The sequence below is a fragment of the Typopeltis vanoorti genome, chromosome 14 (genome assembly GCF_054136105.1).
Source record: "Typopeltis vanoorti isolate ZY-2024b chromosome 14, IOZ_Tvanoo_1.0, whole genome shotgun sequence".
NCBI classification, from domain to species: domain Eukaryota; kingdom Metazoa; phylum Arthropoda; class Arachnida; order Uropygi; family Thelyphonidae; genus Typopeltis; species Typopeltis vanoorti.
In genome coordinates, this window is record NC_143562.1 from 2,464,159 (window position 1) to 2,481,397 (window position 17,239).

At 36.4% G+C, this 17,239-nt stretch overlaps 1 protein-coding gene across 3 annotated transcripts in view; it reads left to right on the forward strand.

Moving 5' to 3' along the window:
* Positions 1 to 17,239, forward strand: part of CaMKII (Calcium/calmodulin-dependent protein kinase II) — a 789,323-nt gene that overhangs the window by 112,704 nt on the left and 659,380 nt on the right. The window lies entirely within an intron of this gene.

Genomic DNA, 17,239 nt, shown 5'->3' on the forward strand with positions numbered 1-17,239 from the left:
AGCTGTGAACAGACATTCACAACCCAAACCTGAACAAAAACGATCGTCTAAAATTTTTCCTAATTTTGCGAAGTTATACTGACTAATAGTCGCCAGTCATGTGTTCCTTAATTTGTAATTAATTTTTTGTTTATATTTAAAAATAATTTATTAACTAAATTATTTTATTGTAATATATTTTAGATATATATTAATGCAGAAGGAGTATTCTCTTGCAGCCGATAGTACACATAATATTATTTACTTTCAGTTGATCCTATAAATATGTATTTTTGAGCTTAAAGTTCACCTCTCAAAGCCTATAAACTTTTATTCTTTTCAGAACTTTCTTACACTCTTGATATTTAATTTTATCCTGCTCAAAACTAAATGGGAATACTTCCTATTTGAAAACCTCTGTAAACGCTTGTGTCCTGAACCGGCGCGAAAGTATCTTAATCAACAATAATATACACTACTTGGAAAAGTCCACGGACACCATAGTGTTCCACCGTAATAAGATGTAGGACCTCCTTTCGTTGCGATGAATGCAGCAGTCCTACAGGGCATTCTTTCCACAAGCTTGCGATAGCGATCAATTTTGGACTATTCCTCCTGTAGGCATGTAATGAGGACCTGGACTGTTGTGTAGGGACGTCCGTGGACCTCACACGACGCTCCAGTTCATCCCAAATATATTCAGTTGAGATCACGGCTCTATAGAGGCCTGTCAAGTGTGGTGACATTCATGTCCACAAACCACGCAGCAGTAGCCTTATGACATTTTGCACTGTCTTGCTGATAGAGACAGTTCCATAGATACACCACAAAGTAGGAAGCATTGCATTGTCCAGATTGGCCAGATACCTCTCGGAGTTCACTATTCGTGGCACCACGAACAGAGGTCAAACCAGGAAAAACAGGACCATTCCATCACACCGCCACCTCTGAGTTTCATACTTGAGTTTACGCACTCTGGTAAGAGACGCTCACCGGGCATAACACAGCTTTCCAAGCTTCTACGTCCCGCTGTACAGGTATCTTTTTGTACCCACTGAAGACGACTGCATGTTCGGGTAATGTGGCAGGGTTGCCTATTGCGGTTCTACCATGGAAACCCATGTTTTGAGCCTCGGTTCGGAATGTTTTTGTGCAGATTCGTGTTCTGGTCGATGCCAGGAACTCTTCATTCAACGTGTTAGCCGACGAGTGGCGGATTTTTACATATTATCCTTCGTAGCACCTTACGGTCACGTTCGGTGAGTGTGGTGGGTCGTCCACTGCGGGTAGCACTTGCACTCTGCGTTTCCTTCTCAGTATGGTATCACTGATTGTTGACATAGGATGGCCAAATTTGTCAACAATTTGCCAACAGATAGGCTCAATATGTCATCCTATCACAACGCCTCTTTCAAACTCGGTCACTTCTCTGCTCGGAGCCATTTCATCCAAACAATTGCACTGGCTTGGGAGCATCATATTCCTGCAATTTATACCCGTTACAAACACCCTACTTGTTTCGTGGCACGATACACCTTGTCCATAGGATGTATAATAATCCGTGAGATTTTTATTTCTTGTAAATAAAAATCTCTGTGTGAATTTTTACACATTATTCTTTTGAAACGCTGGGTTCGTAATAACTAGTTATGTCCTGAACATAAATCCAGCATGGAGTTCCCATTATTATTACGTTTGCTATTTTCTAAAAATTTTCAAACATTTCTGTGTGGTCAGTAATCATTTCCTATTCTGTTGTTTAGATCTCCAGCAAAAAGGACTTGTTTCTTCGTCTCATTTGCTTTTGTAGTGCTCAAAAAAATTTTCCCCATTTCTTACTTTCTTGGTAGAACCTTCTATAGGCAAATAGGCTCAAATAAGTCTCGTTGTCCAATTCTCATTTTGATATTTACCCGCATCGCTACTTGATATTGCCTGCCATTTAAGATGGTCCTCGTATTTAGTGTTAACTTCTATACTTTCTGCTTCATTTCCTTGATCACTGTTTCCTGAATATAACAATGTTGTATTTGTTATTTAGGAGAATCTCTATATTCTTTCCGCTCTTTTTCCTTTCTTTCTTTCGCTAACATATTTTACGGTGATTGTACCGGGAGCGTTCTGCCGTAATGCAATAGGCGTTCGTTGGAGACCACGAACTGTTAACATACAGTAAATGAGAATCACGGGCGTTTGCTGGAGCAAGTGTTATAGTCTCCGAAACACAATCGATCCCGAACAGTGGTAAAATTTGGGATACCGAGGTGGTCACTACAGAGAATCCTTAAGGAGCTGGATGCCTTTTCGTACATCATTCAAGTGGATCAGTGTTTAACAGCAACAGATTACGCTGCACGGCGGGAATACTGTGCACGCGTGCTGACCCCTGTTCTCCAAAATGACGGAGAACCGTCATTTTGATAGACATTTCGAGCACCTAATCTACCGTCATTAATGCTTTATTCGACCAAGATTCTACCGATAGTTGTGGGTGTACATACATCATGTGTAAACATATATTTCTTTGTTAATAAACCTGTTTACTCCATAACATACATCGTTGTAGTTATTCAGTATTTTTTTTTCTCCCCTTACTCTACTATATCTATATTTTACCAGATCTGTCTTCAGGTAAAACATTAAGTTTGCGAGTATAGTCAGTAGTATCCATCAAAACCGTTGCATTAACAAAGAAATATATGTTTATACATGATGTATGTACACTCACAACTATCGGTGGAATCTTGGTCGAATAAAGCATTAACGACGGTAGATTACGAGCTCGAAATGGGCACCTTGTCTTTCAAGACAAGTTTCGTAGTGCATGCGAAGGTTTCTGTTGGCATATTTTCGTTCCTAGTCATCCTGCAGTTTGTAATACTAATTCAATCCTTTTCAATGGCAGTTAGGTCGTGTTCATATTATTTCTCCCCGTTCCTTATGCTGAAATACTAACATTGTTTTTGTCTTCTTTCGTAATAACAATGTTAGTATTTCAGCATAAGGAACGGGGAGAAATAATATGAACACGACCTAACTGCCATTGAAAAGGATTGAATTAGTATTACAAACTGCAGGATGACTAGGAACGAAAATATGCCAACAGAAATGATTCTGTTGGGGTAAGTACTAAGTTCTCGAATGGGTTATTGCAGAAGTAGAGTGTCTGAAAATTATGAGAAACTACACGTTTTATGATTTTGTATAATATCAGTCTTAATTTGTTAGTAACAGACTGGGCAGGATTTTTCTGTCTTTCAGAAAGTGAAACAAACAACTCGTTGTTTGTTTCTCTTTCTTTTGAGGAAAACAAAAAGAAATGCCACTATTTCTAGAATTTCAGTATTTTTTAAAACATTTCAATATAGGTTTCACTTGAAGTGAAAATGCTTAAACAAGGATATGAACGCTTATATATATATATATATATATATATATATAGCTTCTATTCGCTCGGCTTGTAGACATTTTAAGAAATAATAATTATACTGACTAGGAACACCGAGAAAGGTATGATAAAAACTTGAATAAAACACGACTAGTTTCGTCGGAACGCCGACTACTTCAGGTGTGTAAATAACTACAAAAGAACTTGAAAAAATAAGAATAAAACACGACGAAACTAGTTTTATTAAAGTTTTTATCATACCTTTCTCGGATAGTCCATGTTTTTTAACTTGTTCTTGGATGCCTTTTCGAACAACTTGTCAGTATAATTATTATTTTTTAATATATATATATATATGTATGTATTTTTTTTAACTTATCACTCAGCAGTTTCTTAGTAGTCAACGGGAAGCCTTCTCTGAAGAAAATAAGACTATAAGCAAACACCTCCAATAATAAAACACGTACCTTATTAACTCAAGGAGCTATACAAGCTTGTCCAGAGAGGCTTTTACAAACACCCATGTCAACAATGGGATTCGAACCCACAACCTGTTGACTGGAGAGGGGGAGTATGCTGTCCACTCGACCAACCAGGCCCGCCGTTTGACGTTTTTACTTCTTAGATGACTATTACAGGAGCACTTTTTTTTTTTTTTTTTTTCCCTCAAGTATCTCTGTGAGAGTTACTTCCTCATCTCACGCCCACATTGGAACAACTCAGAGGTTCATTCACCATTCTTTTCATTGACACTAAGAAGAGGAATGACACACTCATATCGCATAAATGTAGCCAATATCGTGCTCGACTTTCGATTGCAAATTTCTGCTGTTTTGAAAATGGAAAGCCGACTGTTAAATTCAACAGATTTTGGTACTAGCATATCGAACCCGCTTACATTGGACAGAAGAGGGAAGTGACTGAATTATTTCACATGATTTGGCTTAGGATTATGATAACAGGAAATTGAAAGAAATGGAAAGAGTTGCACTGGCCTTGAAATGGAGAAGGATATGGATGAAGTTTCTACAGCATTATGACCTAACGAATGCCTCTTCTGAAATCACCCGAGATGAACCCACTGTGTATGTGTGCGTCTTTCTGCAGTGGCTCATCGAATGATGAGCCACTGCAGAAAGTGGTTTTCTTAGACCTTCTGTTTGGCGCATTTACGAAAAAGGTTAATTATCATTATAATTTCAAACAAAAAAACAAAGATTAACAACAGCAGAATGAAGTTTATGAGAAAAACTGCATTTTTCTCATAAACTGCAATTTGATTACAAAAGAAACGAAGAAATTATGAAAGAATTAAACCAAGAACCAGTAATAGAAAAAAATTAAAAAATATATAAACATAAATGGCCAAAATAAGCCTTAAAGTACAAGCCATTAGGAAAAAGAAAACCAGGACGTCCTCTTAAACGATTCAACGATGACTTCTAAGGCTGGAACAGGCCATGCTAGGCCTAAATCCTTGATATGCATGATGATGATCATCATTATAATTTCCCGTATCGCTCTCTCTCTCTCTCTCAAAAAAAAAAAAAAAAAACTGTCGAATTTTGTTTTTGCGGATGAAATATATTTTAAAGAATAAACCTTTAACATATGTTTCACCGTATTTAGATTCCTGTTAAGACAAGCTGAAGTCTGCTACTTAATTTTCATGGGAAACCCACGCTGACGTAGGTAGAAGACGTGGGCTGATTTTTGTAAAAAGAGGATTTTTAACTATAAGACACCAGGAAGAATACATAAGTGGCATGACTTCAGAGTCCTCTCCTGTGTACCTTGACCTGTTTCCGTGGCTTTCCCATGTAATCCTTCCGCTTCGCCGAGAAGAATAACCGTGACGAAGGTCACTGCGCTGTCGTAACGTCCTTGGATGCTGCAAAGGAACTGAGACAGAACTGGAGGGTTTTTCCGTCCTCAATAATTTTGCGAACGAAAGGGTGAATAACTGGGTGATAAACAAATAAATAAAACGGGATCGAGAATGAATTAGTTATTTTAATATGAACGATTCTGGTGAAGTCGAAAGTTAGTCGCAGGAAAAAAGGAATTTGCACGTGCACCGCTTATTTTGAACGTCGTTTGGATGGACGCTTTTAGTGCACATGCACTACTAGGTCCCTCCATCCATGTTTGCGCAGGTCACAAGATCACATGACCTCATCTTCCTGTTCTCTTTTGAGGCGATGTTCCGAATGCCATGGAGATATTTTTGTCACTCGGAATGCGTCTGCTGCCGAACGCATATCCTTTTGACAAATTGATGTTACTTCAGGAATAGGTTCTCGTTACCTTCACTTCCTTCTTGTGAACACCCACGAAAACGAATAAAACTTTAATTATGGAAATGTTTAGAATTATCTCTCCCGCTAGATTCCAGCTTCGCTGCGTTTCATGAAAGAAGATGGGAAAATTTGGGGATTATGTTTCATGTTACGCCTAAATATTGTTCTTTTATCTTTTGATGATATCATCTTACACGTATACTGTTTTTCTTCACTTTTACTTTTTCAGAATAAAGTTTTGTGACGCCACCATTTATAATTTGGCTGCAACTGAAGCTGAAGCCAGAAACATATAACCGCTTTTTTTTTTTTTTTGTCTTCAGAAATCCACCTGTTTTAAAATACCCCCCCCCCCCTCTCTCTCTCTCTCTCTCTCTCTGATTCAGGCAAATATATCAAACTTCATATCTGAAATTTATTTTTGACTTGGCTGATTAACGAAGTTCCGCCCTATGAAAGTTGTTCGAAAAATAAATGCTTGTTTTGTATTTCAGAATTCGAACCTGTGATTATTGTAATTATAGTGATCACTAATAACATTTCCACTGAACCCAAATACTGTAATCACGGGATTTAGCCGTCAGCTTAAATATCTTTCCGATTCAGATTTAGAACTTTTTTTTTTTTTAGCTTCTTATTACTAATTCTTCTAAATACATCCCTAAATTCTCCCTTTTTGTTTATGATTTTCATCTTTCAGCGAGTGACTACCACCACCACTACTACCCTGCTTATTGGTGACCTGAAGTAGCTTGAAAAAGTTCCAAGAGCAGGGTTCCGATTATCTGATCCTTAGCACGCCCAGGGCATTAGCACTTATGTGCTACAGGTTCTCAGCCTTATGTGGGTGGATTTACATTAAAAATTTAAGAACGTAGAAATTTCGAAGACTACGTTTTCTTGAGGAAATTCTGAAGTGGAATTCTGAAATAGGCATGTTTAATTCCTCCTATAAAAGTTCTGTTACTGCACCATCATAGTCACCGAGAATAATTTCTTTTAATGAGATTTGACGAGTTTAGAGATATTCTTGAGAATATTTTTGCCTTTCGTATGTCGTATAAAATGCTGTGCACTTCTTCGATTATAGAATAATGTCAAACGTGCTTTCATGATCAGACACACAAGGTCTCATCCCTGCAGGTGAGACCTTTTGGACTGCTTATATTGTGAATATTCATTTTTACTCGGTAGAAAATATTATAAATTATTTTAAATGACTGATACGGAGAGATAAAGAGATGACATGGTTTATTTAAAAAGATACTACTAGTTTACTAGTTTCGTTGAATGGATCAACTTCTTCAGGTACCACAATCAAAGAAATATACAAAAAATAACAGACTTAAAAATTGCATTAACAGTACTAGTCCAAAAAAAAAAAAAACAGTAGTACATTTTGAAAACAGTAATGCGAGCTTGAGTTCCAAATAAAAGTTGACTACGTGCTGTCACGAGTACGCCAGTATAGAACAGAGGCAATGTGTGTGTCAGAAAGATTGAAACTTAGGGAGTTATTGATATGAGAAGAATCTAAGGCAATTTCTCTGGATTCGACAATCTTTCTTTCACGTTCATCATAGCACACATGGATATTAGAGGTTTGTGTCCAGTCCACAATGTGTTGGCGGCCTTCATCTGAGTTAACGGAGAAAAGAACGTGGCTAGAGAGAGCGCTGGCTCTAGTTCTGTTGTAGGAAATGTCTCTATAGTGTTCTTCCAGATGAAGAAGAATGGATTTAGCAGTTTGGTCGTAGTATGGCTTTCCACAATCGCATAAGATCTTGTAGACTCCTGGAAACTGAGTTGCAAGATGCTTCTCTTCTTCTTCTTTTCTCTTCTTTCCATCCTTCTACGTTTGGAAGAACACCATAGAAATATTTCCTACAACAGGACTAGAGCCAGCGCTCTCTCTAGTCACGTTCTCTTTTCAGTTAACTCTGATGAAGGCCGCCAACACATTGTGAACTGGACACAAACTTCTAATATCCATGTGTGCTATGATGAATTTGAAAGAAAGATTGTCGAATCCAGAGAAATTGCCTTAGATTCTTCCCATATCAATAACTCCCTAAGTTTCAATCTTTCTGACGCACACATTGCCTCTGTTCAATACTGGCGTACTCGTGACAGTACGTAGTCAACTTTTATTTGGAACTCAAGCTCGCATTACTGTTTTCAAAATGCACTACTGTTTTTTTTTTTGCACTAGTACTGTTAATGCAATTTTTAAGTCTGTTATTTTTTGTATATTTCTTTATGATACCTGAAGAAGTTGATCCATTCAACGAAACTAGTAAACTAGTAGTATCTTTTTAAATAAACCATGTCATCTCTTTATCTTTCGGTATCAGTCATTTAAAATATATATATATATGACTACTACTATTAACTCGGAATTCGGATATGTTCATTTTAATATAAACTGACTAAAAATCCGAGAATTATAACAAAAAAATTGAGATTTATTTAAAAACGCAACATATTTCGTCGGGATCGACCTCATCAGGCGTTAAGAACATAGAAAGCTATTAAAAGACACTGAAAAAAACATTGAGACACTCTAAAGCTATACAATTATAAAGTTATAATATTCGACTGTAAATTACAGTTATTATGAACTTGAGCTATAGTCCGTGTTAAAGTTCAATTGTTGTACACTTGTGCGTGTGGAACCACACGATATCCAGTATGTATGTATATGTGTATGTATATGTGTATGTATATGTATATGTGTGTGTATATATATATATATTCATTTTAATATAAACTGACTAAAAAACCGAGAATTATAACAAATTGAGATTTATTTGAAAACGCAACATGTTTCGTCGGGATTGACTTCATCAGGCGTTAAGAACATAGAAAGCTATTAAAAGACACTGAAAAAAAAAAAAAAACATTGAGACACTCTAAAGCTATAATATTCGACTGTAAATTAGTTATTATGAACTTGAACTATAGTCCGTGTTAAAGTTCTATTGTTGTACACTTGTGCGTGTGTGGAACCACGCGATCTCCAGTATCTGATAGTAGAGCTGAAAGAGTCAGGCAAATTATAGCTGAGATTATTGTTCATATTAAGAGGGTCCAAGGTGATTTCTTTTGACTCGACAATGCGGCGTTCTACCTCATCGTGGCAAATATGTAGGTTTGAAGTTGTTGTCCAATTTATTTCATGTTGGCGGCTTTCGTTGTTCGTGTTTATTGAAAACAGGACATGGCCTGATAAGGCAGTAGCTCTGGTTCTCTTGTAAGCAATGTCTCTCTGGTGTTCCTCGAGACGCAGGAGGATAGATTTCTCCGTTTGACCATAGTAGGGTTTTCCGCACTCGCATGTGACTTTGTATACACTTGGGAATTGTAGAAGGTTGTGAGATTGTTTGTAGTTGCTGAAACTTGATCTTATTTTTGGAAGAGTCGAGAAGCACGTTTGTATGTTAAATTTCTTTAAGATTCTACTCAGTTTTTTGGATAGTGTGCTGATATATGGCAAGGAGATATAACCTTTGGAGTCGTCCTGTGTCTCTAAGTTGCTACGTTGACGATGGGATAATTGTTTGTTGATACTTTTTAAAGAGTAGCCATTGCTTTTAAAGGTCCATTTCAGATGTTGTAGTTCTTTTTTTAGTTCTTCATCTGACAGTACAGATCTTGCACGATTCGCAAGAGTTGATATAATACCCAACTTTTGCGCTGGATGGTGATGTGAGGACGCATGCAAATATCTGTCCGTGTGTGTTGGCTTTCTAAATATGCATGCGTCCTCACATCACCATCTAGCGCAAAAGTTGGGTATTATATCAACTCTTGCGAATCGTGCAAGATCTGTACTGTCAGATGAAGAACTAAAAAAAGAACTACAACATCTGAAATGGACCTTTAAAAGCAATGGCTACTCTTTAAAAAGTATCAACAAACAATTATCCCATCGTCAACTTAGAGACACAGGACGACTCCAAAGGTTATATCTCCTTGCCATATATCAGCACACTATCCAAAAAACTGAGTAGAATCTTAAAGAAATTTAACATACAAACGTGCTTCTCGACTCTTCCAAAAATAAGATCAAGTTTCAGCAACTACAAACAATCTCACAACCTTCTACAATTCCCAGGTGTATACAAAGTCACATGCGAGTGCGGAAAACCCTACTATGGTCAAACGGAGAAATCTATCCTCCTGCGTCTCGAGGAACACCAGAGAGACATTGCTTCCAAGAGAACCAGAGCTACTGCCCTATCAGGCCATGTCCTGTTTTCAATAAACACGAGCAACGAAAACCACCAACATGAAGTAAATTGGACAACAACTTCAAACCTACATATTTGCCACGATGAGGTAGAACGCCGCATTGTCGAGTCAAAAGAAATCACCTTGGACCCGCTTCATATGAACAATAATCTCAGCTATAATTTGCCTGACTCTTTCAGCTCTACTATCAGATACTGGGGATCGCGTGGTTCCACACACGCACAAGTGTACAACAATTGAACTTTAACACGGACTATAGCTCAAGTTCATAATAACTGTAATTTACAGTCGAATATTATAGCTTTATAATTGTATAGCTTTAGAGTGTCTCAATGGTTTTTTTTTTTTTTTTCAGTGTCTTTTAATAGCTTTCTATGTTCTTAACGCCTGATGAAGTCAATCCCGACGAAACATGTTGCGTTTTCAAATAAATCTCAATTTGTTATAATTCTTGGTTTTTTAGTCAGTTTATATTAAAATGAACATATCCAACCTCCGAGTTAATAGTAATAGTCATATATATATATATATATATATATATATATATATATATATATACATATACACACACACACATACTTTTTTTTTTCATACATACAGTATTACTTCACCGCTGGGCCCTACCCGAAATTGCCTGAATTACCAGGATTCTTATTGTTCATCCATGGTAGCAATGGCACAAAAATCCACGAAATACATACCCAAATTAATATTTATAATATATAATAGCGCAGGTGTGCTATTTCACTCAGCTTATCTTCTCCATCTCATTCATGCATGCATATTCATACACAGAAAGACCTTTCAATATTGACATGTTCAATAATGCCAAACTAGATAATCGTTATACTTAAAATTTAATTGACGATGCTAGTTGGCGAAATGGTTAGCCTATCGCCGACCAAGGCTGTCAATTCTTATCCTGCCTGGGAGATGTTCATTGCCTTGAGTGAGACCTCCGTCTCACTTATTGGAGGCCTGAAGGGGCTTAAGAGAGTAGGGTTTCCAGAATATGTAAAGCATAAAAAAAAAAGTTCAGATGAAACATTAAACATAATCCTAAAATTCTGCATATGTGGAAATAGCGTTTGCTTCCATAGGCTGCCAGAAGAAAGAATTCAGATCCACACGACGTATTGGTTGGAGAGCGGGGACGCTATTCACTTGACCAATCAATAGGACAATAAATAACTAAAGAAGTTATAATAAAAGTGTTTAGGTCCGTATACGTAATTTATTTTGACTTATTACATATGCAATTTATGTATAACAGATTCTGAAGTGGGGTTGACATTCGAAGTCACTTACATAGAATAGTTGCCTTACTAAAATTGTTTCGTTTTTGAAAATTTCGGATTTCTCAGAAGTTGAATCCGTAATTTATGATGATAACAGACATGAGATCGAAGTTTTTTCCATCCCAACAGTCAGCGCAGTTTTTCAGCAAAAAGTTTGGTGGCATTATATAGGACCGCCTTACGAGTGCTGAAAGGGCTATAAGATTTTTAATATCATTCCACACTCTGGAGGTTGCTAATACTGGCAGTACAAGAGACGAGATTAGCAGGGAAAGGTAGTTTGAAAAATGACAACCTTTTACTACTTCATGATGGAAACAACTCAAATAAACATCAACTTGGAACAGTGTTTCATTATCAGGGTAAAAAATAAAATGGTAATCTGCAATTGAATTTGAAGCTTTTAATGAAAAAAAAAACAAAAAGAAGAAGCAATCTAAGATTACAAAAAAAAAAAAAAGTTGTGTACGCTGTACAAAAATTGGAAGAGAAGAAATATATAAATATTGTGAAAGTCAAAGCTTTCATGAAGAAACAAATATTAATGGAGAAATATTAATTTAGTCGCGTTTATGAAAAGGCGTCAGTGCTTTTAATTGTTAATTGAGTACCTATTTGCGGGAGGAAAATCTGCAATCACCGTATGAGACCCGTTGGCTAACTTCTTGTAAAGCATTATAAAGGTTCTTTGTGTTCCTGGACGATCGAACCCAGGTCTTTCCAGTCAAAGGATCTCAGAGGTGAAGTACAAAAAATACGTCTGGATTGCATTTGAGTCTCCATTTACGTGAAGAGAGGTACAGTTCAGAGGAGCAAGTACATGAAAAAAAAAAAAGAGTGATTAAGAGTATGAAAAGAGACTAACGAAACAGCGAAGGAAAATCCTACAAGATTTTAAGGATTGTCCTTTCCTGTACAGCGGAATTAATTACACTTGACACAGGAGAAGAACTTATAACAGCATTGTCTGAAAAAAGAAGTCGACAATGGGAGAGAAAATTAAAAGCTTAGATATGAAACATAGTAGCAGGAAAGCCTGGGTCTTACTCAAAAAAATATCTGGTGAGCAGAAACCAAACTTAATATAAATGCAAACCAAATTGCAACTCAGCTATCTCTGAATGTTAAACCGAATGCCAAAGGGAAAATACCTGAAGATTACATTCAAAAAGTTAGGGATTCAGAAAATAATCTCTTTGAAGCACCGTTTACTAAAGAGGACCTATAAAATGTCCTAAAAGCCTTAAAACCAGAAAAAGCTACCGGTATAGATTAAATCTGGGAGAAAAGGCAACAGAGTGGTTGTTAGAATTTTTCAACTTTTGTTGGAAATTTCTTAAAATACTCAGCATATGGAGGTAAACGAAAGTAATGCCTATCCTGAAATCGGGCAAACCTGCTAAGGATCCAATGAGCTACAGGCCTATAGCTCTCCTATGCTCAACGCTGAAGCTATATGAGAGGTTACTCTTGAACAGAGTAAGTCCAGAAATAGAGAAAGTGCTGATAAAAGAACAGGCAGGATTTATACCAGGAAGATCATGCACTGGAAAGTATTAAACTTAACACAGTTTAACGGTTGTATAAATCTGTTATTCGGTTTTTTAACGAACTTTTTTGATGTTCATAATACCAATAAATGAACTTGTTTTTTCGTAATTTCTTATAGTTTGTGCTTTAAATTGTTAGTTATTTTTACCCCTGAAGATGTTAGTCTGACGACTAACGAAACTTGTCGAGTTTGTTTTTTAGTACTTGTTTTAGTTTTAAAAAACAGTCGTTTTTAATAAAAATGTGGTCACAAAACAGGAATAATTCGATTAACACAGTTTATTGAGGATGGCTTTGAAAGGGGGGTTAACAACAGGAGCTGTTCAGTTAGGTTAGGGATGAACAGGAGCTGTATTTATAGATATGGCAGCAGCATATGACACACTAAATCTTAGAAAGCTTATAGTCAAAATTTACAGCATGGCAAACAGCTATCGGTCAGTGGAAATTTAGGTCGCTGCTGTTCAGCAGGAGATTCTTTGTTGATTTTCAAGGAAAAAAGCGCTGATGGCGTATCCAGAAAATGGTCTACCTCAGGAAAGTGTGCTATCTCCCCCCTCCTCTTCAATATATATACTAATGACCAACCTATAAATCCACGGTTAAGAACCTTCTTATATGCAGATGACTGGGCAAAGCTTATCAAGCAAAAGCCTTTGATGACATACACAAGAACTAGAAACTCTTATTATAAGGAAAACCAGCTGAAACCAAATCCCAGTAAAACCCAAACGTGTCTTTTCCATCTCAAGAATAGGGAGGCGAGGGGAGCGAATGGAATGGTGTGAAATTGGTCAATTATCCAAATCTAAAGGTGTTACAATAGATAGGACCTTAAATTATAAGCGACACATAGAGAAGATAGCAGCTAAAACTTAAACACATAATAATATTCCGCCGATTAACATCATCTCGGTGGGGTGCAAGTCCACAAGTACTGCCCAACTCTGTACTGGCACTTTGCTTTTCGACAGCCGAGTATGCTAGCCCCGTTTGGGAAAGATCATCACATGTCAAAATTATTGACAAGGTTCTTAATGAAACATGTCGGCACATTACCGTTTGCCTTAAGCCTACAAAAAATGACCATCTATACTCACTGTCTGGTATTGCACCTCCTCATCATCAGGACTACACAGAGTAGATATGAACGGAAACAACAACTGAATGATGAATGGCATCCTTTGTATGGACGTGTTGCAGTACATCAGAGGCTAATATCGAGGAAAAGTTTTATTCACTCTGTGGAACCGTTGGTTGATTCCATAAAAGCTACAAGGTCGACAATGTGGCAAGAACATTCTCCAGAGGCTCTGAACGAATCTCTTCCTTCCGGCTTACATCTAGACTGGCAAAGATGGAAGACATTGAATAGACTTCGTTTCCGGAATGGGCAGATCGAAGCAGAATATGACCAGATGGGACTATATAGACAATGACAACTGCTCATGGGGTGAAACACAAATCATGGGAAATCTTCTGCAATGCTGCCTAATAGACATTAATAATATATTATTATTATTATTATTACATGACACCTCCAGGGAGTCCAAAGACTCATTGAGGGAGGGCACCTCGAGAAGATGATTTAATGCAGCGTAATGAAACAGCTTTAAAGTATAATAATCACTGGATGAGTGAAATTCGACATTTTATGTCTTTTAATGTATGCTTTTAATGATTTATATGTATGCTGTTACATTTTCTGTAGTTTGCACACGAAATAAATAAATAAATTTAATGATAATAATACTCTGCTCAAAATGAAAAGTCATTTTGAGCAGAGTATTGAAAGGTTGGAGATGTTTAAGTTATTAAGTAATCTCGGCTAGCCATCTTATCCTCGGGACGGGTACGGCGTAGAAGGGCTAAAGATATCCCGTAACAGGCCAGTAGGCCTAATACGTGAAGGGAAGAAGAAGTAATCTCGTTATGTAACTTAGCCATTTGGATCAGGTTTATTGCATGTTGTGAGAGAATGCTCGAAGGAATTGTGACAGCCTGACTTAATTGTTTAATGGGAATCTTGCATATAAACGAATAAATTAATCACAATTCTGCTCATTTAGCAACCCATTTGTAGCATTCAGAAGAAAACGCTATATGATGGCAACTTTAATAGGCTTGTGTGCTAAAAACAGATGCCTTAGAGCAGTGTTTCTCAAACTTCAGATATCCGCGGACCCCTTCTTAAATTTTCATTATTACCAAGTACATACCCCATAATTAATTAATAAAAAAATAAATTAATTAATTAAAATTAATAAATTAAATATCTATTTTATTTGAATTTATATGTTCATGTAAACAAAAAATATGATTTATTTTTAATAGAACAAACTTTATAAAGATACTATAAAGTTTTACTTGAAATAATTTATCATCAATGAGAGGAGTGAAATTGCTTATGGTGAGATAAAATTTCAGCAAAATTTGGCTCTATAGTTGTTAATTTCAATCTCAGATGCGGTTCGACATCTATAATGCGATTCTTCTTCTTCATCTTAATATTTACAAGGGCCGAAAATCCAACTTCGCACAGATATGAACTTGGAAATAGAAAAATGAACCTTAGAGCTTTATCTGTTAATTCAGGAAATTCATTCTGTATTTGTAGCCAAAATGATGATAACGTATTCTCGTTGTATTTATTTTTTAGGAAACCATCAGAAGCTAGTTCTAAAAGTTGTTCTTCTTCTATTGACGATAGACCCTTTGGTATAAATTGGTATAAATTTGTTTTTATTGAAAGGGTATCTTATCCACTCAATATTAATGTCCAATTCAGGGAAATACTTTTCTAGATTCATTTGTAAGCTTTTTAAATGCTGCATGATAGTAATTTTCACATCATCATCAATTTGTTCATTTGAACTTGCGAGCAATTCATGAAGCGATGGAAACGCGTCAAATTCTCCATTACCAACCCGTTTTTGCCATAACTTCATTTTTGCCAACGGCGTTCACTTTATCTTGGACATGAAATATAGAAATTTCCTTGCCTTATAAAGATAAATTAAGACTATTTAATACAGTAAATATATCTGCCAGGTATGCTAATTGACTGAGCCATTTCCAATTATGTAAATACTTTTTCAATTCAAACTTTTCATCAAGAAAAACTTGTAGTTCATTCTGAAGTTTAAATAACCGAGTAAGGACTTTTCCACGAGAGAGCCAACGAACATCGTTATGGAAAAGAAGTTGTGTATAGTTACTTCCTATTTCTTTGCAAAGTTGAGAGAAAAGTCTGGCGTTTAGAGGACGGCCTTTAATATAATTTATGATTTTTACAGCTTCATCAAGAACTTTTCTTAGGTCTGTAGACATCATATGTGTAGCCAAAGCCTCCTTTGCAGCAGTGTGTCGACTTTTCATTTGGTGCAACAGCTTGAATCCTTGAAGCAAGCCCTTTTTTAGATCCGACCATGGATTTTGCTCCATCCATGCTTATTCCAACACAACTTTTCCAATCAAGCTTGTTTTGATGCATAAAGGTATTTATACTGTTGAATATTTCTTCTCCTGTTGTATGTTCTGGCAAGGGTTGGCAATATAAAAGGTCGTCATGAATTTTTTAATTTTTTCCGTACCTAACGAACACTATAAGATTTGCAAAATTTTTAATGTCAGTGGATTCATCTACCTGCAACGCATAATAACGACTCTTACGTATATCGGATAACAATGTTTGTTTTATATTTTCAGCCATTTCAGTGATTCTTCGATGAACGGTACTATTTGAAAGGCAAATCCGATCAAAAGATCTTTTTGCATTATCTCCAATCATAATTTCCGTTTTATTTTTGCTGCAGGCTTGACCAAAGTTTCACCAATTGTTTCCGCTTCACCACTTTTTGCTATTAATAGCGACACATGATATGAAGCTTCTAAAGCTTTCATGTTTTCACTTCCTGACACGATCACTTTTTGAGATTCTTTTAAATTTTTTAGTTTATTTTGAAAAAATTCGACAGGTTTGTCCTTGCATTCATTATGTTTCGATTCAAAATGGCGATTTAAATTACATGGTTTCATGCTTTCATTTTTTTAAAGTTTCACCGCAAATTACAGATAATGGAATAGGTTCCTTTTCATTTCCCGTCCATGAAAACCACATTTCAAATAATTTATATCGTACTTACGAAGTTTTCTCTCATCTTCTTCCTAGTTGGTTCTTTAGAGATCTCAGACGACACACACTTATCAATTTCACTTGATCCAGATACAATATCAACATTTTCTTGTTGCTGACAGCTACTTGTATCTACTATTATTACTATTACTATTATTACGGGCAACTACAGGGAGTCATTGGACTCATCGAGGGAGGCCCCAAATCATATTCATCACAACTATTTGACATTCATACAGTATCTATCATACCTCGCCTTAAACTCATTCACTGTCACAGCATCCACCACAGACTCAGGGAGCGCATTCCACTCATTCACTACTCTAAAAGTAAA